The sequence below is a fragment of the Phoenix dactylifera genome, chromosome 2, assembly GCF_051530095.1.
Source record: "Phoenix dactylifera cultivar Ajwa chromosome 2, Ajwa_hap1_PhDact_Kaust_v1.1, whole genome shotgun sequence".
NCBI lineage: Eukaryota > Viridiplantae > Streptophyta > Magnoliopsida > Arecales > Arecaceae > Phoenix > Phoenix dactylifera.
Window position 1 is genome coordinate 30,612,484 of NC_143191.1, and position 27,859 is coordinate 30,640,342.

At 38.8% G+C, this 27,859-nt stretch overlaps 1 pseudogene across 1 annotated transcript; it reads left to right on the top strand.

Moving 5' to 3' along the window:
* The first annotated feature begins 24,694 nt into the window (after positions 1–24,694).
* Positions 24,695–27,667, top strand: LOC103718852 (F-box protein GID2 pseudogene; annotated as a pseudogene). Its single transcript, XR_015975272.2, has one exon. The product of XR_015975272.2 is annotated as an F-box protein GID2 pseudogene (transcript).
* The last annotated feature ends 192 nt before the right edge of the window (positions 27,668–27,859 follow it).

Sequence of the window (27,859 nt, forward strand, 5' to 3'; positions counted from 1 at the left end):
GTTGGTTTTACGGGCTCACCAACGAACCTATACACTTGGTTTTCCGGGTTCACCAAAAACCTTTGTTGGTTTTGCGGGCTCACCAACGAACCTATACACTTGGTTTTCCGGGTTCACCAAAAACCTTTGTTGGTTTTGCGGGCTCACCAACTAACCTTTACACTTTGGTTTAACAAATAAAAAGAAAAGATTCAAACTCCTAAATGAGCATATAAAACAATATGAACTACAAAGAAGAGTTAGAAAGTATTTATCGCTTTGAAGTCGCTTTGCTCTTCTTTGTCAAGGATGCTTCACTCTTCAAGGGAGGATGGAGCTCTTGATGACTCTTTGAATCTGCTCAACCTCTTTCTTTTGACTCTTGAATGAAGCACTTGGATGAAGCTTGCCTTGCTAGGGTTCTCTCTTGAATGCACTTTATGTATTTTCCCAAAAGCTTGCTTCCTCTGATGAATACTCCCTCTTAAATACTTCTCCAACCTCCAAATAGTCCTTTCTGACCGTTGGATTGAAGAAACTAGCCGTTTATAGCCGTTGGGAGTCCAAAAAGCATTTCTGCACAACTAGCCGTTATGTTCAGTCCGTGTTTGGGTCGGCTCAACCTGTCCTTGGGTCGACCCAACCTTCACTTGGGTCGACTCAAACATTCCTTGGGTCGACCCTCTCAGAAACCACAGAAACCTCAATTTCAGCCTTCCTTCCCATGGGTCGACTCAAAGTTCACTTGGGTCGACTCAACTTCTTCTTGGGTCGACCCTCTCAGTAATTCCAGAGAACCATTTTCTGTCTGTCTTTCTGTCTTGCCTTTGGGTCGACCCTCTCAGGGTTTGGGTCGACTCAAGATTGGGTCGACTCAACCACTGTGTGGGTCGACCCTCTCAGTAAATCCAGAGAGCATTCTTCTGTTGTGTTTTGAGGTTCTTTGGAGGTTGGGTCGACTCATGCTTACCTTGGGTCGACCCAACTCACTGTTCATTTGTGCCATTTTTGCAGGAGTGTGCCAGATGACTTCTTGATGTGCCGGGGTCGACCCAATCAACCTATGGGTCGACTCAAACCACACTTTGCTGCATTCTCAAGGTTAGATTCATCCAATTGAACAAGGCCATTTATCTATTTTCAATTAAACAAATATACTGAGAGTAATGAACTTATAAATGAAGTATCAATTTAACTTATAGCATGCTCTAGATAATTGCTTGTTAATCATCAAAATAACACTATCATCCTCAATCTCCCCCTTTTTGATGATTACAAAATAAAGAGTATAAGCCTATTGATACTTGTCTTTAAAATCAGTTTATAAAAGGGATTAAACTGCTGAATTTCAGCTTTTCATATATACTTGTGAAATCTCCCCCTATATCATTTAAATGTTGCCAATTTGACTCTTTGAATTGCTCCCCCTTTCATTTATAATTCATTAGCGATGAAACTTCAAAAATTTGAGATAATATGAGTTTCAGGCTATGTATCGGGGTGCGAGAGGTGCGTGCCAAATTCTGAATTTATGTGTGCCAAATTCTGAAATTTGATATAAATTTTTGAGTTGATCATTTTCATTGTTGCAAATTGCTCCCCCTTGGATGTATATGCTTTCCTATATGATTTTCAATTTGTTTTACAAATTATTTCTCTTTCTTTCTTTACTTCTCTTATTACTCTTTCTTTACTTTTCCCCCTTTTTGTTACTCTATTTACTCTAAAGATATCTTTACTTCTCCCTTTACTTCTCCTAAGATACTCTTTCTTTACTTCTCCGCCAAGATGATCTTTGCTTCTCCTAAAGTACTCTTTCTTTACTTCTCCCCCTTTTTGTTATCATCAAAAAGATACATGGGAAAAAATGCAATAAATGATAAACTTCAAACTTCATTGATCAAAATAGGAATCATTTTCATACATTCAGACCAAAAACAAAAGCAGATACAATGTTCCTTAATCAAAGTTTAAAGATGCATGATAAACACAAAATACATATGAGAACTAGATACATATCCTAGGCTCTAAACAAGATCATGAGACTCTCCCGGATCGCTTGGCTACGACTCTCTTGGGTCCCATTTCTCCAAGATCTTGAAGTAATCTACTGTTTGGAGATGATTGGAGAAGATTTGAGAGTGGGGAATAGGGTTTTCAGAAGAGGACAAGGGCAAACAGTGCCCTAGATAGCTCACGGGTCCCCCTTTTAACAGTGGGATCCCGACGTTGGGTCGACCCTATTCTGGGTTGGGTTGACCTAAGTGCAGTATTTTTCTTTTCTCTTCCTTTTTGCTTCTAAAAATTTTCCTTGCTTCCAATCCTTATAAATTCTTTCTGGGACAATGATACATGAGTAAGGAATCTATAGATAACAAGTTTGACTCATGTTTCATGGATTTTTAGAAATTGGAGGAATGTATCATGAGACTACTGGCTCCCTTTTATATTTCTTCAATAAAAAGGATCACATATACCCAATTCTCTCCTTAGCGTGCAGAATCTATCTTCACTCAAGGATTTTGTGAATATGTCGGCTAATTGTTTTTCAGTACATATATACTCAATACATATGTTTCCATTTTGCACACGATCCCTAATAAAATGATATCTTATTTCTATGTGTTTGTCTTTAGGAATGAGATATTAAGGATGTAAGCCAGAAGTGATCTCTAAATGTAGATTCCAAAGATAAATTTTCAAAACTAAGACAGATGGAATCCTTTTCAATTAAATTTTCAGAAATAAATGATTTACCGATGAATACAGATGGAAATCCAACTTTCAAAAGATATTCAATGAAGCACAAGGTTTAATACCACTTTACATTTAGTATTCTTTGTCTCATCTTTAGATGCGAATTTATATGATTAAGTTCTATATGATCTCTCCCTCTGAAATTTTCTTTCTCCCCCTTAATTAATCATTCCATTTGAGAGTTTTAGAATTTGTTCAATAAAATTGTCAATCTCGAAAATATATTTTATTTTCATAAGACTCAAGGTTTGAGATAAGACAACTTTTATAGAACTCATCTCAAGGTATAAACTTATTATATAATTAAAGCAAGTCTTGCAATATAAGGAGGTTCATCAAAATCAATCCATAAAATTCAAGGTATGCATCAAATTAAAGTAACTTTAGGATAAGATACTGAATATCTAAAGCTCCCCCTTAAAAGATGCATTCTTCTTTAATTATTCTTATCTTTTATTGAATTTCAGATTTTAATGATAAACGTGAATAAAACTGAAACTTTATGATATCAAGAATGTAGAGTGATCTAGAATTATTCAAAATTTATAGCAATCACTCTTTTTAATCTTTTAAGAACAAGTTATGCTTCCTCTTAATCTTTGAGAAAATGTACTGAAATATTAATCAGAAAATGATTCATTTGAAGCTCAAATTCTTTCAAAAGCATTTACATTTTCTTTCTTTTAAGAATCATTTGAGTGAGCTGAAATATTTCTAGACTTAAGATCATTCACTCTTTTAATAATATATATATATACATATATATTTTGATGGAAGTCTTTAATAATGTAGGAGAGGAAAAAAAAAATATATAGATGATTATTGAAGTATATATATTTATAGAACTCAATTTCTTAATCAAAGTTTTTCAGCAATGTATATATGAAGCACAATAAATCTTTTCAATATCAAAATAAAATCATATATTAAAAATATTTGTTTGCAATCAAGATCATCGAAAGACACATCATTCAGACCAATATTAGTACACTTTGAAGATAAGAAATGATATGTTTCAGATGCGTATCGGGGCAAGCAATCAAGGCATCAGAATTATTCTATTTTTCTTAAGCTGTAGTTTTATCTAGAGATTCATATTGAGTTTAAGCTTTTATACAAAATCAGATTCTGAATTTCATAAAGATTCTCAAGGAGGCTTTCAAAGTTGTAATTTGAGATATGTATCTTCACATTGTAGCTCATCTTAATTCATTACGATTGAAAACACATATTTCAAACATATAAGAGCATATTCAGAATATTTGTATTTATGTTGAGTTTTGGTATGAATTTGAACATTATATACCAAAGTTAGGCAAGTTGAAGGATAAAACAAAATCAATTCATTTTGCCTAAATAGAGATATCCTTCTCTTCTCCTTTTTACAAATTTATTCAACTTTCAGATTTTAAAGATGATTGTGAACGACAATTCTGAAATTTCTTTTCAATAATACCAAATAAAAATTTTATGTAGTATTTCAAACATTCAATCAAATTGTCCAAGCATGGAGCATTACAAAATATTGAGAACCCATAATTCAAGACATCATGCCATATGCAAAATATATTATGTGTTAAGTCATGCATTAAAATATTAAGAGCAAGTATGTCAATGATCAAAATCAATTCTTTTCAAATAAACTCCTCCTATTTAAATAGAATCTTGCACTGATTTCATCCTTAAAGTGTGTTTTCAAGTGATTAAAAATTTGACTTGATTCTTCTTATATACTTTCATTTTTACCTTCTTATGCTCTATACTCTATTTGCTCCCTATCCGGTGGAGTTGGAAGGGGCACGAGGTACTACCACTAGCCTCCCTCTTGTGCCGTCCCTAATATACCCTTTCACTAGTCTCACAAATGTGCCGAATATATTATGCTTGTTTTGCTTTTCCTTAAGATTGAAGTATTTGCCTTTACTTAGATTTTACTTCTCTTGAATAATATCCATTTTCTTTTCTTTATCTCTCTCTCTTTTTGTTATTCTCAAGTAATTTACATGAAAGAGCAGAATAAAGAGATAATCTTATATGCTGCATATAAATGTATATCATGCAAACAGCATTTTCATTATGCCCAATGATTCATAGCTTATCACAAGTTATTTTGAATTAGAGATTTGAGGCATAAACTTGTGTATTTCATGGTTATGCATTATATAGGAAAAAGTAAACTTCAATTTAATCACACCATGAAACAATCATCACTAGCATGAGAATGAAGCATGATATCAAGATGATCAGCAATTAAAGTTTTAATCATGCTACTATATAATTTCAGACTATTGATTTTGCTCAACTAACTCACAAGAGAAGAGTTTAGATTACCAGTGCATTTAGCATTCTTCAAGTCAAATACCTTTTAGATTCTTTACACCCTTGGCTGAAGAAAATCTTCCTTTTTTTTTGTTTCCAAGGGAATGTTTATTGTATTTTTCATCGAGGTATCCTTCAAGTTGAAATTTCTTGCTCACAAATCCTGTATCATTAGCAAAATCTTTTTCTTTTCTTGAAGGCAATTCATTAGGTTCTCTAGGATACAAAAACATTCATACAACATATTTCTTAACTAGATGACTCAACATGAGACATGACACTAATTGAATTTGAGTCACTTTACTCAAGAAATTGCCTAAATATAAGCAAGCACAAGTCACTTGAACTAAAGAGATAACTTTATTAATTAATATGGTTCAAGGACACCCATGTGTGGCAATAAGAAGATTTATCAAAGTCAAACCAATTTCTTATTTTCAAAAGCAATTTAGCTTAGATTCTATTTGCTTAAGATAATTATCAATAAGATATACCAATTAAGTTTTAATCAAATTATCTTAAATAGTTGTTTCTATCAAAATTCAGATTGTTACATAGAATCAAAGTGATAAACTATATTCTCAATAAAGATCTAGTTTTAATAAGAATAGTATGAATTGATATTTCTACAACTAGTATCTTTTCATTGAATTTTCAATATACATTGCTTGAAGAGTGATATCCAAAGAAATATTTGTTTTATCAGATTTGACATTATTTTCATAAGAACATATCAAGCATGACATGTATGACTGAAAAATATAAAAGATATACAATATATCATTTTCTATTTTTCAGAAGATCAAAAGGAGTTTTCTAATAGAAACTATATGTATGACAAGCAATGATGATAGCCTTTAACAGAAATCATTTAAGTAGATGACTATCATACAACATTGTCTTTTTCATTTCTTCAAGGATTCTATCAACCCTATTTTATTTATGGTGTTCTTGGTGTAGAAACAATTGTATTCAATATTATTTTCTGTGCACAACTTAATAAGAAATTGGTTTTCAAAACTATGTCATGATACAATTTTATTTTCATAGTTTGCAAACCTTTTTCATTTGAAACCTTTTGTAAGTTTGTGCCAAAGCAGAAAATATTTCAATTTAAGTGCCAAGAATAAAACCAACATTAGCTTTGAGAAATCATCCATAATTATAAAATTAGAGAGCTTATCTCCTAGGTTCACAATCCTAGAGATCCAAATAAGTTCTTATGGAGAATTTCCAACGGCTAAAAGGTGGAAACAATATTTTCAAATTTAGAAATGATTCTAGTTTATTTTTCTAGATGACATACATAGCAAACTTTGACCTTGCAAAAATTAATCTAAGTGAACCAATGACAAGGTCTTTTGAGATTAAGTCCATACTAGTATGAGTTGATTTTATATGCCAAAAGTGGTTTCTTTAATCTTGGTATTCATAGTGCATATATTTAAAGGCATACCAAGTATACATTCTCATGTCTATGATCAATAAGATAATACCATTGATAAAAACTCTCAATCAAGTAGATAGAGAATTCATAGAGTTATTCTTAATAAATTGATTAATCATTTAGCAACTTATCCAGCAGTAAGTAAGGCATACTATAAAATGAAGTGATTTGATTATATTTTTAAAAATATTACCTATATCACAAAATTGATTAATACCTCCAATTTATGTCTTAATTAGATACTAAGGCAAAGAGAATGATGAGATGCAAGGATTACTAATTTCATTATTCTTTTCATTTCAATTATTTTTCTAAAGTATATTTTAAGTTTCATTCTTTAATATATGTCTAGAGCACCCAATTTCTAAATTAGCATCTTTTGTTGGAGCCTTGAGTGCTAGACACACCTACAGAAAATATTTAGATTTTCAACTTAGGAACCCAAGCTCTTTTGGGTCCTTGTAGGTTAGCTATTATTGTTCCTTTTGGAACCCATATTTTCTTAATGGCTATTTTGTCCATAGGCTTGCAGAATTTAGGATTATAAGGAATGTATTTCTGCATATTCTTATTAAATTTAACAAACATTGATTTAATATAAGTGGATGATGGATTTTTAATTTTCTGTTTTTGTTCATTAGGTTCATTAGATAAATTAGAATCCGTTTTAGGATAGATAGTGGAGGATTTAACACATATATCATTAAGGGATTTTTGTGTGTACCAAGATTGATATCCTAATCCAGCCTTTTCAAATTCAGCTCTTTGATTATTTATCATTAAGTTCAGTTTTTCAGAGCTGATAGTAAATTTTTCAACTATAGGCTTAAATTTGTTAACTTCTTTAGTTAGCCTTTCATTGTCTTCTGAAAGTAATTTATTATTTTTCTGAGTTATATTATAGCTTTCAGCAAGAGATAGATTTTTCTGATTTAGCTTTTTATTCTTTAAACTAAGCTTCTTATATTCTAAGTATAAATCAGAAAAAGCATCATGAAGTTCATCAAATGTAAAATCAGATTGAGCTTCAGTATGTACTTGATTTTTGAATGAGAAATCACTTTGTGTTCGGGTACATACCTCATCTTCATGTGCTCCAAAGCATAGATTTTCAGTTTCAGTTTGATGCTCTTCTTCTTCGGAACTAGTTTCAAATTCACTAGAAACGTTAGTGCATTCATATTTAACTTCAAGCATATTCCATATTTCCTTAGCAGTTATGCAAAAAGATATGCTATTAAGTTCACTATCATCCAATGCACAATATAGAATATTCATGGCTTTTGCATTTTGCTGAGCCCTTTCTTTATCATGATTAGTGTTTGTGTGTAGCCCATTGACTATGATACTCCATAAATCGTAGTCATGTGCTTGAATGAAAATGCGCATGCGTGCTTTCCAATATGTGTAGTTTATACCATCAAATAGTGGAGGTCTATCAATTAATTGTCCCTCACTCATAGAATATCCCACTTGGGTTGTCATGATCTTTAACTCTTGATTGTGAGATCAATGAGTACTATTAGAGCACCTTGCTCTGATACCACTTGTTGCCCAAGGTGACAAGCCAAGAGGGGGGGGGTGAATTGGTTTCTTCTAAATTTTGGTGCTTTAAATGTTTTCTTAATTAAGTGCGGTGGATGCTTCCTTAAACTATTTGAATGATTTAAACTAGTGCAAAGATAGAAGATGATGCAAGAATAAACATAAGCACAAGCACAACACAAACACAACAATATATAGTGGTTCGGTGCTCTCCTTAGCACCTACGTCCACTCCCCAAGCGTCCCCTTGGGAATTCACTATAATCCCGCGGATTACAGTTGGATTGTTTTTCGGGCTCACAATCCAAAAACCTTTGTTGGTTTTACGGGCTCACCAACGAACCTATACACTTGGTTTTCCGGGTTTACCAAAAACCTTTGTTGGTTTTGCGGGCTCACCAACGAACCTATACACTTGGTTTTCCGGGTTCACCAAAAACCTTTGTTGGTTTTGCGGGCTCACCAACTAACCTTTACACTTTGGTTTAACAAATAAAAAGAAAAGATTCAAACTCCTAAATGAGCATATAAAACAATATGAACTACAAAGAAGAGTTAGAAAGTATTTATCGCTTTGAAGTCGCTTTGCTCTTCTTTGTCAAGGATGCTTCACTCTTCAAGGGAGGATGGAGCTCTTGATGACTCTTTGAATCTGCTCAACCCCTTTCTTTTGACTCTTGAATGAAGCACTTGGATGAAGCTTGCCTTGCTAGGGTTCTCTCTTGAATGCACTTTATGTATTTTCCCAAAAGCTTGCTTCCTCTGATGAATACTCCCTCTTAAATACTTCTCCAACCTCCAAATAGTCCTTTCTGACCGTTGGATTGAAGAAACTAGCCGTTTATAGCCGTTGGGAGTCCAAAAAGCATTTCTGCACAACTAGCCGTTATATTCAGCCCGTGTTTGGGTCGGCTCAACCTGTCCTTGGGTCGACCCAACCTTCACTTGGGTCGACTCAAACATTCCTTGGGTCGACCCTCTCAGAAACCACAGAAACCTCAATTTCAGCCTTCCTTCCCATGGGTCGACCCAACCATTCTTTGGGTCGACTCAAAGTTCACTTGGGTCGACTCAACTTCTTCTTGGGTCGACCCTCTCAGTAATTCCAGAGAACCATTTTCTGTCTGTCTTTCTGTCTTGTCTTTGGGTCGACCCTCTCAGGGTTTGGGTCGACTCAAGATTGGGTCGACTCAACACTGTGTGGGTCGACCCTCTCAGTAAATCCAGAGAGCATTCTTCTGTTGTGTTTTGAGGTTCTTTGGAGGTTGGGTCGACTCATGCTTACCTTGGGTCGACCCAACTCACTGTTCATTTGTGCCATTTTTGCAGGAGTGTGCCAGATGACTTCTTGATGTGCCGGGGTCGACCCAATCAACCTATGGGTCGACTCAAACCACACTTTGCTGCATTCTCAAGGTTAGATTCATCCAAATGAACAAGGCCATTTATCCATTTTCAATTAAACAAATATACTGAGAGTAATGAACTTATAAATGAAGTATCAATTTAACTTATAGCATGCTCTAGATAATTGCTTGTTAATCATCAAAATAACACTATCATCCTCAAAAACACTTGTGCAAGGTCCAGTAAGCACAAGCCAGCCCTCCACCCTTGTAAACTTTTTGTACACTCTTTGTTCTAGGTCCTCAGACAAGTTCAAGACTTCAGCTACACTGCTACAGCCACACACCTGTTAGATTTTTATTAAATAATGATTAAAAGTTTTCATACTTAAAATATATATGTTATACATATATGTTAAAAAGGAAGTATGGCTTGATGGTTGGTGCGTTGGTTGGGTAGGGATGAGGTAATAGGTTCGATTCCCCATTCCCTCCTTTTTATGTCTATTACGTAAAGCTCGGCCCTGCTCGTTCGAGGTTCTGTGTGCCTGTGCTCGTCCGACCCACCTCCTCAACCGAAGCGCGAGGAGCCGAGGCCGAGGTCGGACCACAGGTGTGATGAGCCCAGAGGAACCGAGGTCGGACAACGGGTGCGATGAGCCAAGAGGTGCGTGGGCCGTGCCTCGTCCCATAGCACGAGGAGCCACGTCGCTTCCTCGTGAGCACCTCTTCGCAACCGACCTCGCATCCGCTGGCCATACTCCCAGTATTTTTTCAAACTTTCTTACCAGTTTTGACCGTTGGATCGGTTTTGGGTCGCGTCTATCCTGAAGAAGTCTATAAATAGACCTCTTCGGATTAGACAGGATACATAATTGAAAATAGAGAACTTCTATTCTTCTTGTTTGCTATTTTTATTTCAATCAACGGGCTTGCTGCATACTGATTCTGGGTGCGAAGGCTTCTTTGATCCGTGCAAATCATTGAGGCAGAAGGAACAATGCGAGAGGCTGTTGTATCTCAGGAGTAGAACACTATCTAAGCCTAGTGCACTGTAAGGCGGCGAAATCTACTTCAAGGAAAGTGACCAACATACCACGCCTCAGCATCTCGGGTTCCATTTTTCCACTTTCTCTATTTATTTTCTCTAAGCCTATTTCTGCCTATTATTTGTTGAAGTAGAGTATTATAGATTTAAAATTTTCTGGGATAGATTATTCCCAACATTCTTGAAGTAGATTATTCCTACATATAATAGGCTTGTACTTAGAGTTACCCCAATGGTCAATGCAAGTGACCCGGTTCCTCCTGAAAAATTTAATGGAAATAACTTTAAGCGTTGGAGACAGAAGATGGAAATTTTCTTAACCACACTTGGGTTATTTTCCATAATCTTTGACTCTCCTCCAAATGAGGAAGAGAATGAACCAGCTAGAACTTGTAATTTGGAGAAATTTAAGAAGAAAGATTACCTGTGTAAGGGAAGGATTCTGTCCTATCTTACTGATCCCCTTTTTGATGTCTACTGCACTTTTAAAACCTCCAAGGAGATTTGGGATGATCTTAATAAGAAATATGGTATCCAAGATGCCGGAATGGACAAGTATACTGCTAGTCAATTTCTGTCTTATAAGATGGTTGACACCAAGCCCGTAGTTGACCAAGCCCATGAGTTAACAGTGATTTATCATGAATTAGGCTTAAGGGGAATGGGTATAACTGAGAGCCTTCAAGTTGCTTGTACCATTGACAAGCTCCCACCTTCTTGAAAAGACTTTGGGTTATCCCTGAAACATAAAACCGAGGATATGACAATGAAAACTCTATTGTCTGCCATTAGGATCCAAGAACAACACCTTGAGAAAGATAATGAGCAACTCATGAATCCTGAGCTTCTAACCAAGGTGAACTTTGTAGAAGGCCAGAATAAGACCCATAAGTTCAAGAACTTCAAATTTGAAAAGGATGAACCTAGAAACAAAAGAAAACCTATGAAGCCAAAACACCATATCAATAAGAATGATCGGAAGCCGATTTGCTACAATTGTGGGAAACTCGGTCATATGGCTCGAGTATGCCGGATAAAGAGGAAGAAGTATCAGAACTATGAACATGCGCCTTCTCAACCTGCAAATCCACAAACCAACATGGTGCTATCCAGTACTGGTCCTACTAGTACTGATGATCGGTATGTAACTTTAAGTCCAGAATTAAATTTGGCAATTTGCTCTACCGATTGGTTAGTGGATACAGGTGCGAATGTTCATATGTGTACTGATCAAACCCTTTTTACTACTTATCAAGTCCGGAGCGGCCTAACAGTAACTATGGGGAACTCCACCTCGGCACGAGTACTTGGAATTGAAAAAGTACTTCTAAGGCTTACATCTGGGAATGTGCTTACACTATTTAATGTGTACCATGTGCCCGATGGAAGGAGGAATCTAATCAGTGGATCTCTTCTAAATAGGAGTGGCTATTCTTTGTTATTTCAATCTAAGAAAGTGATTATAACAAAGAATGGAACATTTGTAGGCAAAGGCTATGAGTGTGATGGCTTGTATGTAATAAATAATGTATCTTTGGATTTTTCTTCTGATAACAATAATAAAATTGTGCTTTCAATATGTTCTTCATCTCTTTGGCATGCTAGATTAGGATATGTGAATAATAATACTATTAAAAGAATGATTAGCTCTGGTTTATTGCCTAATGTTTCATTAAATAAAAAGGAAAGGTGCCAAATTTGTGTTCAATCTAAACAACCTAGAAAACCATTTAAAATAGTAAATAGAAATTTAACTTTATTAGAATTAATACATTCAGATGTATGTGATCTAAATGGAACTTTGACTAAAGGGGGTAGAAGGTATTTCATTACCTTCATAGATGATTATTCTAAGTATTGTCAAGTTTATTTAATGAAATCTAAAGATGAAGCAAACTTTGTAAAAGTTTGGGGTTGTTTGGCTAAGGTTAATATTCCTTTAATCAAGAAAAGAAAATTAGGACCTAATACTTTTGATGCTGTGTTTCTTGGTTATTCTCTTAATAGTGTTACTTATAGGTTCTTAGTCATTAGTTCTGATATTAATGACATAGAAAAGAATACTATAATTGAATCTAAAGATGCTTCTTTCTTTGAAGACATTTTTCAATTTAAGGATAAAATAGAAAAGCATGTAATAGATAGATCTAATGATGCATCTTGTAGTTCGCTATCTAATTCTCTAATTATTCCTAATAATGAAAATAAAAATGAACTTAATAAACTTGGTAAAGGGAAAAGAATTGGGAAAAAGAAAAATTTTGGATCTGATTTCTATACTTTTATGGTTGAAGATGATCCTAAAACTTATAAAGATGCTATGAACTCATTAGATTCTATGTTTTGGAAGGAAGCTATTAATAGTGAAATGAATTCACTTTTGACTAATAAAACATGATTTTTAACTGACTTACCACCTGGTAGTAAGGCTATAGGTTGTAAATGGATATTTAAGAAGAAATTAAGACCTGATGGTTCTATTGAAAAATACAAAGCAAGATTAGTTGCTAAGGGTTTTTCTCAGAAAGAGGGTATTGACTACTTTGATACGTATTCTCCTGTGACTAGGATAACCACTATTCGTACTTTAATTGCACTGGCTTCAATCCATAATTTGATAATCCATCAAATAGATGTCAAGACTGCCTTCCTTCATGGTGATTTAGAGGAAGAGATCTATATGGATCAGCCAGAGGGATATGTGGCTCAAGGACAGGAAAGAAAAGTTTGTAGGTTAGTCAAATCACTCTATGGTTTAAAACAAGCTCCTAAGCAATGGCATAGGAAATTTGATAAAATAATTGTGTCTTATGGCTTTAAAGTAAATGAATCAGATAAGTGCTTATATTCTAAGTTAGAAAATGATTCATGTATTATCTTGTGTTTATATGTTGATGATATTTTAATTTTTGATACTGATATGAATATGGTGACTGATATCAAAACTTTCTTGTCTAATAATTTTGATATGAAAGATTTAGGTCAGGCAGAGGTAATTCTTGGTAACAGGATTACCAGAATACCTGATGGTATAATTTTTGATCAATCACAATATATTGAGAAAATATTGAAGAAATTTGATAAGTACAACTGTAAACCAGTGAGTACACCTTATGAGCATGGTTTGAACTTGAAGTGCAATAAAGGTGATCCAGTGGCCCAAGAGAAATATGCTCAAATTATTGGGACACTGATGTATGTTGCAAATACAAGTAGACCTGACATTTCTTATGCTATAGGAAAGCTTAGTAGGTTTAATAGTTGCCCTAGTCTTAGTCACTGGGAAGCACTGGATAGAGTACTTAGATACTTGAGAGGTACAATGTATTATGGTTTATATTACTCAAGATTTCCCACTGTACTTGAAGGATACAGTGATGCTAGTTGGATCACTGATTCAGTGAATCGAAAAGGAACTAGTGGATACATATTCATGTTGGGTGGTGCAGCTGTTGCTTGGAGATCATCCAAACAAACTGTGATCACAAGATCCACTATGGAGGCTGAGATTGTAGCCTTAGATTCTGCAAGTCAAGAAGCAGAATGGTTTAAGAATCTTATGTCTGAAATACCTATTATGGAAAAGCCTATACCTGCTATCTCTTTGTTATGTGATAATGAAGCTGCAATTAATACTTGTAGAAATACTGAGTATAACAAGAGAAACAGAAGACATATTAGTGTGAGACATAAGACTATTAGATACCTAATTAAAAATGGTATCATAACTTTGGAATTTGTTGGATCTAAAGATAACCTAGCAGATCCTTTAACTAAAGGACTGGCTAGAAGCAAAGTCATAGAAACATCAAAGGGGATGGGACTGAAATCCATAAGGAATCATTGACAATGGCAACCCAACCTATTCTGACTGGAGATCCCAAGACGAAAGGTTCAACGGGAAAAACAAGTTGTTTAATGATTAGTTAGCACTATTATAAAATGACTTTATGTCATTTGGTCTCTCCCTGTGATGTGAGTGCTAAATACAGCAGAGGTATACGGAAGAGTTTAAAACTCTGAATGAGTCCGAGTCTATGGCAAGGTGCTGTGCTGCGAGCACCCTTGGAAGACTCACCTATGTGAGTGTGATTGTGTGGCCGCAGTCTATGGGGATAAGGGTTTAACCCCTAGAGCACTCATGAAACTGAGATATTGGTGCATATGGCCAGAAAAAGCACCACCTATGATGAACCCAGTATTTGCATTTGTTATGGGTGAAGTATATAGAAATCTGAACCAAAAGATTTGGTTCAAAGCTTTGTAGCTACCACTATACCTTTCAGATGAAAATATACTTTCACTAGGTAAAGGTTCAAAGCCGCAAGCTACCTTTATTGAAGTCATGACATAAACAAGCCCGATTTGACTATTTTTTGATTTTATAAAGTTTTGAAAACATTTTAATCAGGTGGGGGAATGTTAGATTTTTATTAAATAATGATTAAAAGTTTTCATACTTAAAATATATATGTTATACATATATGTTAAAAAGGGAGTATGGCTCGATGGTTGGTGCGTTGGTTGGGTGGGGATGAGGTAATAGGTTCGATTCCCCATTCCCTCCTTTTTATGTCTATTACGTAAAGCTCGGTTCTCTGTGCTTGTCCGACCCGAGGTTCTTTGCGCTTGTGCCTGTGCTCGCTCGGCCCTGCTCGTCCGAGGCTCTTTGCGCCTGTGCCTGTGCTCGCTCGGCCCTGCTCGTCCGAGGTTCTGTGCGCCTGTGCTCGTCCGACCCACCTCCTCAACCGAAGCGCGAGGAGCCGAGGCCGAGGTCGGACCACAGGTGTGATGAGCCCAGAGGAGCCGAGGTCGGACAACGGGTGCGATGAGCCATGAGGTGCGTGGGCCGTGCCTCGCACCCATAGCACGAGGAGCCACGTCGCTTCCTCGTTAGCACCTCTTCGCAACCGACCTCGCATCCACTGGCCATACTCACAGTATTTTTTTAAACTTTCTTACCGATTTTGACCGTTGAATCGGTTTTGGGTCGCGTCTGTCCTGAAGAAGTCTATAAATAGACCTCTTCGGATTAGATAGGATACATAATTGAAAACAGAGAACTTCTATTCTCCCTGTTTGCTATTATTTTTTCAATCAACGGGCTTGCTACATACTGATTCTGGGTTCGAAGGCTTCTTTGATCGGTGCAAATCATTGAGGCAGAAGGAACAGTGCGAGAGGCTGTTGTATCTCAGGAGTAGAACGCCATCTAAGCCTAGTGCACTGTAAGGCGGCGAAATCTACTTCAAGGAAAGTAACCAACATACCACGCCTTAGCATCTCGGGTTCCATTTTTTCACTTTCTCTATTTATTTTCTCTAAGCCTATTTCTGCCTATTATTTGTTGCAGTAGAGTATTATAGATTTAAAATTTTCTGGGACAGATTATTCATACAAGGGCAACTGATTTTATAAAGTGTTCCTTGGGAGAAAGTCCGTATTTTTACAAGAAAAGATACTAGCAACAGGATGAATAAGAATTGCAAAGATCAAGCAATAAGTAAAATAGAAACATTGCTAGTAACAAAAAGTTTAACTAAAGCATGCCAAAAGTTTTTAACCAAATTTTACAATAAACCATGAATAAAAGAGAAATTAAATATGATAATGAACATTCTAATTGGTATCAAAGTATGGGAATCCCATGGTATTGTGGGATTGACATTTTGTAACGAACTTAGCAAATGATCTTATGCAAGCCCATACAAAACACTTGTGCAAGGTCCAGTAAGCACAAGCCAGCCCTCCACCCTTGTAAACTTTTTGCACACTCTTTGTTCTAGGTCCTCAGACAAGTTCAAGACTTTAGCTACACTGCTACAGCCACACACCCAAGCACCAAGATGAATGCAAGCGACTAAGAGAGGCATTCAATGGAAAGGTTACTCCTAGGATTACTTCCAAATTCTCTTTGGCTGCAAACAAGGGGATGAGTCCTATTTATCATGGAGAGGCTCACAAGCTCTCATGGTGAGTTAAGGCTTCCCAAGCTCTCGATGGCCGAGCCTTCAACCGCCAAGCTCCCGATGGTTGAGGCTCTGATGGCAAAGCTCCCGGTCGACGAGCCTCTGATAGCCAAGCTTCAGCTGACCAAGCCTTTAATGGCCAAGCTCCAGATGACCAAGCCTCTAACGGCCAAGCTCCAGATGACCGAGCCTCTTGAAAGAAAACTAAGAGAGATGGATAACTGATTTGGCCAACTTACCAAACCACGTATTGTTTATTCAAGTATTTATAGAGTTTCAGAGAGAGAAAGTCCCAGAGTTTCAGAGAGAGAAAGTTTCAGAGTTTCAGAGAGAGAGAAAGGGGGAGTTACAAGTAATGGTTACAACAAACTTTACTTAAAATGATTATAACAGAGAGAAAGATGGACTTATGGGAAATCTCCTCCATATCCAAACAGCTCGTGAAGCTCGTGGGAAAGACTCTGAACTATCTGCACCATTGGAAGGAGCTATCCGTGAGGAGAATTGAGCTAACACCTCCCTGCAAACTGATGGGGAGGTGACATACTATCAGTTTGGATCTCAATAAACTGAAACAAGCGGCAGAAAGACCCTTCGTGAACACATCAGCCACCTGATCTTGAGTGGCAATATATCGAACCATAATGTCTTTGTTCCCACTTTCTTCCGGATAAAATGATAATCAACCTCTATATGTTTAGTTCGAGCATGAAAGACTGGATTAGATGCAAGAGCCAGAGCGCCAATGTTGTCACACCATAAAACAGGAGGTGAGGACAAGGAGATGCGAAACTCACAAAGCAGCATCTAGAGCTAATATAGTTCAGCCGTTGCAAGAGCCATGGATCTATATTCTGCTTCCGTACTAGAGCGAGACACCACAGGTTGCTTCTTTGCACTCCAAGAGATTAGATTTTGACCAAGAAATACATCAGCCACTAGTAGACCGACGATCATCCGGGTTGCCAGCCCAGTCAGAATCACTGAATGCATGTAATTGAAGGGAAGACGGTGAGTAAAGTAAACCAAAATCAATGGTACCCTTGAGGTAGCGAAGAACCCGCTTTATGGCAACCCAATGTGGGACTCTAGGGCTATGCATAAATTGACAAAGTTGATTAACGACATAAGCGATGTCTGGACGGGAGATGGTGCAGTATTGGAGAGCGCCAACAACCTATTGATATGCAGTAGGATTGGATAGCAAGTCACCAATATCAGCTAAAAGCTTGGTACCTGAAGCAAGTAGAGAAGCTAATGGCTTGGCACCAACCATCTTCGTCTTGATCAACAAATCAGTGATGTACTTTGTCTGTCTCAAATGCAGCATGGTTGAATCCCTTGAAGCTTCAATGCCCAAAAAATAGCTTAAAGGACCGAGATCCTTCATACAAAAGCTGGACTGCAGTTTACATATGAGATCCATGATAGCACTAGAGTCTGAACCAGTGACAATTATGTCATCAACATATACCAACACAAAGATAGAAAGCTTGGTAGAGTGGAAAGTAAACAATGAGTAGTCAACAGAAGATTCGATAAAACCAAACTCCAACAATTGCTGTGACAACCTCCTAAACCAAGCTCTTTGGGCTTGTTTAAGGCTATAGAGAGATTTGTGGAGACGGCAGGCTAAATTTGATCATGAGGAATCAACAAATCCTCTCGGCTGTTCCATGTAAACCTCTTCGTCTAAAACCTCATAAAGAAAGGCATTAGAAACATCCAATTGTCGGATTGGCCAGTGAAATGAAATTGCAAGAGCCAAAACAAGACGAATAGTAGATGGTTTGATGACTGGACTGAAGGTTTCATGGTAATCTACTCCACTTTGCTGATCAAATTCTTTGGCAACTAGATGAGCCTTAAACCTTTCAATACTGCCATCAGGTCGTCTTTTGATCTTGTAAATCCATTTGTTTCGGATAATGCAATGATTTTTAGGACGAGGACATAAGGACCAAGTCCCATTTTGCATTAATGCATCAAACTCTAGCCCCATAGCAGCACGCCAGTTAGGATCTGACACTGCCTGTGAGAAACAAGTAGGCTCAGATTCACTTAGAATGCTAGAAAGAGCCCGGAGAGGGTGACGAGTAGAGCAGAAGACTTAGAAATCTAGAAACTGTTTCAGTTTAGAGTAGCCTGTTTGAGACCAGGTTATAATAGTGTCTAGTTGTGGGGTAATTGGAGGAATAGGATGGTCAGCAACCTGATCTAATTGGGATGCTGTTACAGGAAGAATATCAGAAGAAACTGAGTCCATGGGAAGAGATTCAAAGGTAGGAGAGTCGGAACCTGCAGGAGGTGTAATAGGAGAGTGAAAGGTGGAGCCTGTAGGAGGTGTAATAGGAGACATTACTAGAGTGGTTATAAGTAGAGGAGTATTGATTGACAAAGTGCTCCATATGACAGCTGATTGTAGACTCTCATCCATTGCTGGAAAGCAGTGCTCATCAAAAACAACATGGTGAGAGACAAATACTCTACCAGTGGGAAGATCTAGACACCGATATCCACGTTGATTATTAGAATAACCTAAAAAGGCACACTTTTTGCTATGAAATGCTAATTTGTGGGTTTGATAGGAGCAGCCAAAAACTCTTAACTCAGAGTATTTTGGGTGTTGTTTATTGAGTAAAAAATAAGGGGATGAGTTGTGTAGGACTGTACTGGGTAGGCGATTGATTAAGAAAGCTACAGATTGAAATGCATCAACCCAGTATTTTTGAGGCAGATATGATTGTGCTAACAAAGTAAGGTCATTTCTTGTATGTGGCGATGTTTTCTCTCGGCAATGCCATTTTGTTGGGAGGTATATGGACATGTTAAACGATGAAAAATCCCATGGTGAGCTAATAACTGAGTGAACTAGTTTGATAAGAATTCACTGCCATTATCAGTTTGTAGTTGTTTGATACAACAGGAAAAGAACTTTTTAACAAGAGATTTGAATTTCACAAAGGTAACAAATACATCACACTTATGACGAAGTGGATACAACCATGAAAAACAAGAAAAATCATCAACAAAAAGAACATAAAACCTGCAAACACTGACTGATAGTATTGGAGATGTCTAAACATCTGAATGAACAAGGGCTAAAGGAACTGTAGACTGACGTGTAGAGGCAGTAAATGGGAGATGTTTCCTTTTGCCAAGTTGACAGAAGGAACAAAATCCCAATTGAGTTGAAGACTCATTAACAGGATGAAGGTTAAGACGCAGTAGTTGGTCTAAAACAATATTTGATGGATGACCGAACCTTGAATGCCAAGTATCAAGTGATGTTTTAATACCAAGATTGACAGTGAAACATTTGAATTTGTTTTGAGAGCACTTTTGATCAGCAACTGGGTAGAGTCCATTCTCAACTTTTCCATGGAGCAGGATTCGTTCTGTCTTGTTCTCCTTCACAGTAAAATCAACACCAGTAAGTATAAAATAGCAGTTATTATCTAGGCAAAATCTATTGATTGAAAGTAGATTTGCAGAAGCATTAGGACAATGTAGCTCTTTGGACAGACTAAAGATGGAATTTCCAATGTGAAGAGAAGAGGAACCAACGCTTGTAATTGGCAAACCTGAGCCATTTCCATCAGTAACAGTATCAGTCTTTTGAAACGGCTGTTGGTGCATGAGATTGGTTGCTTCAGATGTGATATGTGCATTAGCCACACTGTCTGCATACCAAACCTGATGATTATAAGCTGTATTTGCTTCAGCAACCATTGCCGCAAGATCAGAAGGTGGTAGACGGCCTTGATAGAGTAATCGAATCTGTAATAACAGTCAAGAGTTGTATGTTGTGGTTTATTATAGATCTAGCACACAGGAACTCTAGCATTCAGGTTTGAATTTAGTTGAGGTGAACTCTTTGGCGATCTATTAGCTGGAAGCCCAATCATGCATTGTTGAGCATTCTGTTGCTGTTGTGACCAAGATATAGTAGTCTGGGGTTTTGTCTTTCTTATGAAGGTAGGAGCCTTTGGTTTCACAGCTGATAGAGCAAATTGGACATTATCGGAATGAAAAGAAGTAATCTGAATGTCAAGGATGGACTCATAACTCAGCAACTCGGCTTGAAAATCTTCCAAGGGAAATTCTTTATCTCGAGAGGCAAAGTTGAATGAGGTTACGAATGGATTACATGTTGGATGTAGTCCACCAAAAGAATAAGAGATTAAATCTTGGTCATCTACTGGTTTACCAGCAGCAGCAAGTTGATCAGCCAAGGATTTGGCATATTCAAGATATTCCATACAACTTTTGTTGGTTTGAGAAAGAGTCTAGAGTTGCCGCCGGATATGAGCAAGACAAGATCTAGATTGAGAAGAAAAACATACTGCAAGAGCACTCCATACCTGTTTGGAGGTGTCTAAACCATAGACAGTGGAGATCAGCTTCTCCGAAAGGGAAGATAAGAACCAACTTAGCAAACATTGATCCTTCTTATGCCAAACAACAAAAGCCAGATTTGGTGAGCCATCAGCAAGAGCTATGGGAGGACATGCCTCAGAACCATCCACAATTCCCATCAGATCTTGGTTTCTGGGCACCGGCCGAAACTGAGATCTCCAAACAAGGTAATTGGAGCCATCCAGTTTCACAAAGATGAGCTGTGCATTATTAGGTATTATAAATGGTAGTGAAGTATCTCTTGAGATGAAGGAAGAAGTAGTTTCGGAAGTGGCCATTTATGTGGATTTCGGAGGCTAACCCAAGGATCAAGCATTAGCTTGATAGCTCTGATACCATATTGAAATCACCACTTATCCGAAAAGCTTAAGCTGATAGGATGAGGTAGATTTATTTATATATTTTATATTTTCGTACACTCTCCCTCACATGTGGGCCAGACTTTTTTTTAATGGGTGAGCCCAACATGGGAAATTTTTAATAATAGGGTTAAAGAGTGTGGGACAGGGTTCGAACTCAGGACTTCTGCTCTGATACCATAAAAGAAAACTAAGAGAGATGGATAACTGATTTGGCCAACTTACCAAACCATGTATTGTTCATTCAAGTATTTAAGTTTTAGAGAGAGAAAGTCCCATAGTTTTAGAGAGAGAGAGGGAGTTACAAGTAATCATTACAACAAACTTTAGTTATAACGATTATAACAGAGAGAAAGATGGGCTCGTGGGAAAACTTCTCCATGTCTAAACAGCTCGTGGGAAAGACTTTGAACTGTCTGCACCGTTGGAAGGAGCTAGCCATTAGGAGAAGTTGAGCTAACACCTCTGACGGCCAAGCTCCAAATATTTGAACCTTTGACGACCAAGCTCCAGATCATTGAGCCTCCAATGGCTAAGTTCCTTATCTTCGAGCCTCCGATGGCCGAGCTCCCAAAGGCCATAATTTAAAGGTAGGCCGAACTACAAAGGCGGATCACTCAAGGTCGATCACCTTGGGCCAAGTAATAAAAGCCTAGCAATCCAAGGAGATCACTCTACGATGATCTTTTGTATTATATCTTTTATTTTTTTGTCATTGTTATTCCAAAATCCTGCCCAACTTAAGCGTCGAAGGAGGTGCAGCCAAAACCAATATGACATGCCTTTCTTTTCTTTTTGAGTGAGGCATTTCCTGCAGCAATTGACTCTCCATCTTCTACCATTGTGGACCAAATAGGTCAATCAACACTCTCCATATCTCCAAATCATCAAATCATGATCGGGCAATATTTAGGCATCAACATCGTGCACCATGCACACCACATCAGCAGTGCACTATTGGAATAAACCAAGATGAGATGTATAAGGCAGCAATCCAGTGCACTATGGGAATAAACCAAGATGAGATGTACACCCGGCAATCCGACACGAGCGCATGATATGTGGAGCTCATAGAAATCGAGACGCGTGATTGGTATAGCGCACTGCCGCATGGTGCATGTAGTGCAAGATATAATTTCTCCCCTATAGCCCACTACCAACACAACAATGATCAAAATAACAATCAAGATAATTCTATATTATCTATTATTTTGCTTTGAAACCCAACCATTTACAAACATAAATACACATAGTTGATAAAACTATGGCCATTTGCATGTTGTTACAACAGGTTGTATGTCAATAGTGAGCTTTTAGAGTGAGAAAGTCCCTTTTTTTCTATCCTTGGCGCTCCACGTTCTTGGCCGAAGGCCACCCCCTCTTAATTTGCTTAGTTTTGGCGTTGTTTCCAGCCTTGTACAGGCCCTCTGGCTAGCTAGCCGAGTTTTTGCAGCCAAATTGGGCATCTATGAGTCGAAGGGTGCTCCACTACTTGGCCGAGCCAGCCGGCAATGTTTATATCCGATCTCTTTCTTCGTCATCCTTACTCAACATGAATTGGCCACTATATCTGTGTTGAAAATTTTAAATTACAAAAACATTTAAATTTTAAAAAAGTATCCATAGCCTCTTATTTTTGTTTACTCTAAAAGCTTTAAAATATTTTTTTTAGTTCCAAATCGGAAATATGACAGTAAGGCCTTATTTGGGGGAGCTTTTCGAGGGCCAAAAAGCACTTTCTGGCCCTCCAAAAGTACTTTTGGATGAAAAAGGATGTTTGGTAAAAATTTTGGGAACCTATTTCAGCTTTTCCGGAAAGCTGAAAATAGCTTTTTGGGAGAAGCTCCATTTTGAAGCTTTCCGAAAATGCTGCTTTCAGTTTTATTGGGAAGCTGTTTTTTTTGACCAAAATATCATCATTTAAATCTCACTTTTTTCTCCCAAAACTCTCATCCGCCTCTTCCTCTCTCACCGATCCCTCTCCCTCTCCCTCTTCCTCTCCCTCTCTATCTTCTTCTTCCTCTCAACGCCGCCGCCTCTGTTCCTTCTTCCTCTTCTTTTTTTTTCTTTTTTTTTGTTTTGGGAGCTCGTGGCTACCCACGGTGGCAGCCACCACGCCGGCCACTACCCGTGGCCGGCGACCCCTTCGCAGGCGGCTCACCCATCCCTCTCCCTCTCCCTCTCCCTCTTCTTTTCTATCTTCTTCTTCCTCTCAACGCCGCCACCTCTTTCCTTCTTCATCTTCTTTTTTTTTTTGTTTTGGGAGCTCGTGGTTGCCCATGATGGCAGCCACCACACCAGCCACCACCCATGGCCGGCGACCCCTCCACAGGTGGTCGCGACGCCACCCGTGGCATGCGGTCGGCCTGTGGAGCGGCCGGGCTTGGCCATAGGGTGGTCGGGCGGCATCCCAGCCGCGGGACCGGGGAGGCGAGCCGCAGCGAAGCCCCCATGGCAGCCGGTCGTGGGGCTTCGCTGCACCGCGGCCGGCCGTCGGCCATAGCGAGCCACGACCATGCCCCCTCCTGGACTCGCTCCCGCCGCCTGCCCCCCTCCCGGGCTCCCTCCCGCGGCCGCCGCAGCCTGGCCCCCTTTTGGTGCCGCCTGCCTCACGGGAGGATAAGAAAGGAGAAGAAGGAAAGAGAGGAAGGAAGGAGAAGAAAAATAAAAGAAAAAAAAGAAGAAAAGAAAAGAGAAAAAAAGAGAAAAAAAAGAAAAAATAAATAAAATAAATAAATAAATAAGGGAAGAGAGGAAGGAAGGAGAAGAATAGAAGAAAAAAGAAAAAAAAGAAAAAAAAGAAAAGGAAAGAAAAAGAAAAGAAAAAAAATAAATGCATAAATATATATATATATATATGAATGAACGAATAAATAAATAAATAAGATAATAAATATATATATTTCAATGAAATAAAATAATAAATAAATAAAATAAATAAAAAAATAATGAGTGAGTGGCAAATAATCTGATCCAAATATATAAATAAATAAATAAAAATATTAGTAATTATTTAATTAACCAATTTTATAACTTAGCTAGAAAATTTGTTAGAGAAATAAATGGTCATAAGAAGGATGAAAAATTAATTTACACTAATAATTATAATATTTTATATATTTATTATTGTATTATACTATAAATATAACATTATATTATATTATATCATAATACATTGATATGTTATGTTAAATAATTTAATATTATATTAAATTATTATCCTATAATACACAATGTTATAGTACTATATTATAATAATATTATATTACATTACATTAATATTCTACTATATCATATATTTATGTATTAATATATATTATATTTTATTATGCTCTGTTGTATAATACTAGTAATGTCTTTTATGGTCATTTTGTCATACAAAAGTACTTTCTCAATTTATTTACCAAACAAATGTTGAAGTGTCACAACACTTTAGAAATATAATTACCAAACAGTAAACAGTTTTTTATAAATGCTCTACTTCATATAGCTCCACTTTCAATAGCTCTACTTTCAAAAGATCTACTACCAACAGCTCTCTCAAACAGAAGTCATCAAAGTCAAACAGAAGTCATCAAAGCTACTAGGCAAAGGGCCGATGATCATGCGTGCTTGGCTTTATGTTGTTTATGTTCTCATTTCTCGGCATCGGATGGTCTGGCCCTTTGCTTTTCTGTGCTTCTGCCCTGCGTTTGGCTGCATACACCAGAAAAAATATCGATGGCAATCGGCAACTTTAATGATTAAAGGGCCAAAAAGGGACAGCTCTGGCGCGCCTTTGCTCTGCCACGCATCCAAACTGCTCGGGCTCAGATCGTGTTCCTCTCTAGAAGCGTGGGTAGAGGAAGGACTTGGGGTACTGGCCATGGCCGCTGCTGAAGCGAGGATGAACCTGGCGTGGATGTTGCAGGTGGTGGAGTCCATCGCGTGCGGGGTCGCCGACGGAGGTGACCAAGATCTTGGCTTGGGCGTCGAAGAGGTGGAAGTCCTCGCGGGAACCGTAGGAGGAGTTGAAGAAGAGAAGGGGTTGAGGAGGGGGTGCTAAGAGCCGGCGTCGTCATCGTCCGAGGAGGAGGAGGAGGAGGCGAAGCTCATCGTCTTCATCGCGACGGTACTGTTGCCCTTGTGCGTCTGGTAAGAAGTCCTCCTTGCTCTCCTCGGTCCCGCTATGAATCTAATTAGGCTCGATCACTGCCGCCTCCGTCGGCCCTCCCTAGAGCTCGATCGCCTTCCTGAACACCCCGGATGATAACCTCCCTCTCGGATCTAACATTCTCGACGATGTCACCGTCGATGCCTTCGCCGTCGCCAAGGCCAGCGGCATGGGGTGGGACCAGCATGGAAAGACAGACGAGGGAAGAAAGAAATAAAATAATAATCAAAATACAACCAGCTGAAACCGGCTATCTATCAAATTATCAATATGGTCTCTACAAAGCAACGATCACAATACATTCTCATGCATGTCTATTAAAATATAATATACATACACTAGGCAAAACCAATAATGAGGTGCTTTTTTTCTTCTTTTTTGTTTTTTTTTTTTGCCTGATATTTTACATAATACATCCAAGAAAATCAAAAAAGTAGCAGTACACCATCATGACAATCTAGAGCACCTCAAGTCAGTCTAGAGTACCCCACCAAAATAGCCAATCATAAAGAAGCCCATCCAATCTGCAGCGCCATTTCTTCTTCAATAAATATGCCTTAAAGATGGTGCTCTCCTTGGCCCTACTCTAAAAATCCTTAAGTAGAGAATAAGTATTTACTTTTCTGGCTCACTCTTATCATCGTAGCAGAGTCATCCTCAACCAAAATAAAGTAAACTTTTAGAGCATGTTGAGCATAGCTAATATCGGTCCAAGCAGCTCTAAGTTTTGCCCATAAGTAGGTGCCTCTTCACCCCGCTCTTTCCATCCTAGTCTTAATATGCCACCACAAAATAAACGACGGATCTGAGAAACCGACTCGGCAAGCCTTTGTGTTGAGCCATTGAACAAAGGGCACGTCGATTGGCATAAAGAATTGGGTAATCTAATGGAGCAAAAGTGCCAAAGTTTTTGCGAGAGTTCAGCGGAATGCGGTTGCCACTTGCCATTGTCATCCCATATAGTCCATTCGTACTCCATTTAAAACAAAAAAAATAGATATTAGGTGTCGGCAGAAAACAGTTTGGTTAATTTTGGTCTACAGAACCTAAATTTTTAGCAAATTACTGAGCTCAGTCTGCACTGATTTCCCTTCTCCACTCGGCATCGAGCACAATCCTGCTGCACGGAGACAAGAAAGCGTCACGTGTTCTCCTGAGGCATCACCCACCTGCTCTCCAAAAACCCAACTGGCCCAAGTGGTGGGGCCGTGCTTATTCCTACCCACTTATTTTTTATCCATTTTTTTTTGGAAACAAATTTAGAAAAAAAAAGGAGCGCATTTAGTTTGCTTCGGCATCTTGTCGTCAGGGCAAAGCCAAGCAGCCGGGCACTCCCGTTATTACCGTCAATTACCATGCCTCGTTTCGTAAGTGCCCCCCGGAAAAGCCGTGATTGAGTAAAGCCGTCTTTAAAGCCCCGTGGCCGGGGCGCGAGAAGAACAAAGGATTGATTCCCTTTTGCAGATCGAAATCCTTTTGGCCCAATCTCGTTCCCCCAGAGAGGCGCTCGACGGAGGAGTGATGAAGAGGCGTTCGATCGACGGATCCGAGGGCGGAGATTCCCGGGTCGTTGTTGAAGAGGCGAACAAGAAGCAGAAGGGCGAAAAGGACGCAGAGGCGGCGTCGGCGGCGGAGGAGGTGGTGGTGGCGGAGCTGGGGGAGGACCTCGTGTTCGAGGTGCTCAAGCGGGCGGATGCGAGGACGCTGGCTGCGGCGGCCTGCGTGTGCCGGCGGTGGCGGAGGCTGGCGGAAGACGAGCGGCTCTGGGAGGCGGTGTGCGTCCGGCACTGGGCCAACATCGGGTGCGGCAACCAGCAGCTCCGGTCGGTGGTGCTCGCCCTCGGGGGCTTCCGCCGCCTCCACTCCCTCTACCTGCTCCCCCTCCTCCACCCATCCCTCCGCCGCCCGGCCCCCCTCCCGACGCTCCCCCTCCCCGCGACCAGCGCCACCATGCCCCCGCGTCGGCCCCACCTGCCGGCGCGGTGGGGGAAGGACGAGGTCCAGCTCTCCCTCTCCCTCCTCTCCATCGGCTATTTCGAGAGGATGAACCCCAACTACAAGCGAGGCGGAGGCGGGTCTTGATGAAGCCGGCGGCCGCGCCGCCGGATCTCGTCGCCTCCTCCATATTTTTTTTCCTTTTTTGCCCCCCCCCCCCCCCCCCCCTTCTTTTTTCCTCCTCTCCTAATTTCTAATTTTCGACCTTATTGTTATTTTTATTTGCTGCTGCTGCTGCTGCTGTTGTTGTGGTTTGCTTCAGAGATTTGCTCACTCTGTTTCTAATTATATGTAAAATTTATGGACTGATGAATAGAATTTCTTCTACGTTATCTTCCTGACTTCATTTGGGCTTTCGCGAGAGGGCGGAAAGGTGGACTCTTTTGAGGAGGGGAAGATGAATTATTGAGGAGGGGAGCAGAAGAGGACAAAGGGAAAGTGGGAGTTGATGCCGAGTTAAAGGCGGGCCTGCCCACTTCTTTTTTAATTGGATAGTTTAATGGTTTGTTGATTGGCTTCCATCG